The 2,683-nt window shown below is 42.1% G+C and overlaps 1 long non-coding RNA gene across 1 annotated transcript; it reads right to left on the bottom strand.

The window, feature by feature from the left end:
- Window positions 1–1,166: 1,166 nt before the first annotated feature.
- On the bottom strand, window positions 1,167–2,629 carry LOC111735773. The gene is made up of 2 exons (XR_002778968.1): window positions 2,262–2,629; window positions 1,167–1,751 (listed from the first exon to the last, which is right to left on the bottom strand). It is a non-coding gene; the product is annotated as an uncharacterized LOC111735773 (long non-coding RNA).
- Between the last annotated feature and the right edge of the window lie 54 nt (window positions 2,630–2,683).

The raw sequence follows: 2,683 nt of genomic DNA, 5'->3' as shown, positions 1-2,683 counted from the left end.
GACAATAGCCAGTGTTCTCATGGGTGATGGCCAAACAGTAACTCTTTCAGCGTTATATACAATTGATTATTTTTCATGCCACGCAAGCAAGCAGGGTTACACAGGCTAAAATTGGCAGTTAGCGTATGAGCTCATTGTTACAAGTTTCATGATTAACAGAATGTGGTTAGGGGTTCCAGAAACTAGGCCTAAGTTATAGACTTCTTTTGTCCAGTTTCAGGTTTTAATTATTCTTTAACCCTTTCACATTTCAGCGGGCTATTACATTCCCCACTGGTTTTCTTTAGAATGACTCAATCTTCGAGTCAGAAGTCGGGATTTCTGGCCAATGAGTCGGGGCTGACGCTCCTAAAATTAAAATCTTTGCCCCAGTTATATTGGATTGGATTAAACTCTTAACCCATTTGATCAAGCATGGCCCAAAGGTCAGTAATAACAGCAGAATTATCAATGGTCCTGCTATAGCTGACAATAACGTGGTTAACCAAGAGTTTCCATTAAACCAAGATTCATACCAAGATTCATTCAGTTGCTTCCTTGTTTTAACTTCTCATTTCTGTCTTTTACTCTTTGTCTAATTAATGCTAAACTATCCCTAATAATTCCAGAATGATTAACATAAAACAGCAAGTTTCTCCTAGTGCTACACACAAACCTCCTTTCTTAAGAAATAAGAGGTCTAAACCTCTTTATTCTGCAGTACTACTTCAGCTAAAGAATTAAGAGATGTTTCAAGATGATTAATTGATTTCTCTAGAGTGCTTAAATCGTCATTAATCTGCTTTGTGAGCCAGGCTATACCTCGGTTCCCTGTAACCAAAGCAGCAGTCCCAATTGCAGCTGATCCTGCCACTCCTAGGCCAACTAGGAGCGGCACAAGTAGTGGAACTGCTCGCTTACGCCGAGGATAGTTATATCCTCCCTACAAATCCATTGCTTGTCTTCCTTCTTGTCCGCTCATCATATACACCTGAGGTATAACATGAACCAGCACACAAAATCCAGTATTATTTTTCTAATAGTTAAGATTAATACAGGGAGTTAAACCAGTATTACAAGCAAACCAAGTGCCACTAGGGGCCGCTAAATAAGTAGAAGAGGTGCTATTTACTAAAATAGATGATTTACAATTTTCCTTATACCTAGATTTATCAACTCTATAAGTGTTAGTATACACACAAGTTTCCTTTCCTTGTAAATTTCCCAAGTTACAGATGGGTTTTTAGTTCCTCAAGGGCAAATAGTAACATTCGGAGATGTTACATTCCTAATAGCAGTTTGATCTGTGCCAAGGTTAGCAATGACACCAAGTCCTACATAATAAGGTGGGGCAGGGTTCAGACAAAACCAGCAATCCTTTGTAGCATTTGAGTTACTGTCATTAGCAAACTTATAAACATTATTGATAACAATTAACCCAATTATAATTAACCCCGTGAGAGTCTTATCTTGAGTGGATCCTCTGTGAGTGTTGCCTTCCATTTCTCTGTCTCCGGGGGAGGTTGAGCTGTCTTATAGCGGGTATGGTGAATCCAATGTCTTTTCCCTGCAACCTCGACAGCTGTTGGTGTGGTTAGAGTTACTGGAAACGGACCATCCCACCGGGGCTCTAAGCTAGCAGGCTGGATCTTCTTTATCCACACCCAATCACCTGGATGATGTGGGTGAGGCCGTGATGTCCCCGGAGTCGGTCTAGCAGCTTTAATCAAGCCCTTGACTTGATTTTGGGTTTGTTGCAAGGCCTGTAGAGACTTAAGGAGACTTGTATTATTACTCATTGTAACCTTTTCAATTCCAATTTTAGGGAGTAAAGGGGGAGGTCTCCCAAACATTATTTCATAAGGGGAAATTCCCATAATATATGGAGTACACCGGGCCCATAACAAAGCAAAAGGAAGAAGGCTCACCCAATTCTCCCCAGTTTCCAGCTTAAATTTAGTTAAAGTTTCCTTAAGTGTTCTATTCATCCTTTCTACTTGTCATGAACTCTGAGGTCTGTAAATACAATGTAATTTCCAGTTAATCCCTAATACCTTAGCTAACATTTGACTTGTTTGGGCAATGAATGCCGGGCCATCGTCGGACCCCAGTGATAAGGGCAAACCGAATCGAGGTACTATTTCTGTGAGTAATTTCTTAGCTACTACTTGTGCAGTCTCCTTTCTAGTGGGGAAGGCCTCGGTCCATCCAGAGTAGGTGTCGATGAAAACCAGAAGATACTTAAACCCGAAAGTGCCAGGGGCAACTTCTGCAAAGTCTACCTCCCAATGTTCTCCAGGAGCTTGTCCTTTCTGTCGCACGCCACTGCCTCCTGTTGCGGTGGAGCAATAGTTGACTTGTGCACATATTGGGCATCGCGCACTTACATCCCGAGCCTTTGAGGTTAGTCCAGGAATATAATAGTCTCTTTTTAGCAGTTCAATTAACTTAGTTCCTCCAAGATGGGTAGCGTTATGCATTTGACTGATTAAATGGCTGCCAAGAGCGGCAGGGAGGAGTGGCCTTCCATCTGGAATCCAAAGCCACCCATTTTCAAACTTCCCGTGCAGTTGCTTCCTCAACTCTATATCTTGGGGGCTATAGTTTGGAGCCTGTACCAAGAGGGGGCACAAGAAGGGGACCAATTATGACAGTTAGTCCCCACTGGTTTTCTGGCTACTTCCTTTGCTGTTTATCTGCCTGA

Source organism: Pteropus vampyrus, unplaced genomic scaffold (genome assembly GCF_000151845.1).
Source record: "Pteropus vampyrus isolate Shadow unplaced genomic scaffold, Pvam_2.0 Scaffold1000007177, whole genome shotgun sequence".
Lineage (NCBI taxonomy): Eukaryota > Metazoa > Chordata > Mammalia > Chiroptera > Pteropodidae > Pteropus > Pteropus vampyrus.
The sequence above is the reverse complement of the archived record's forward strand: the minus strand, read 5'-3'. Positions and strand labels throughout refer to the sequence as shown.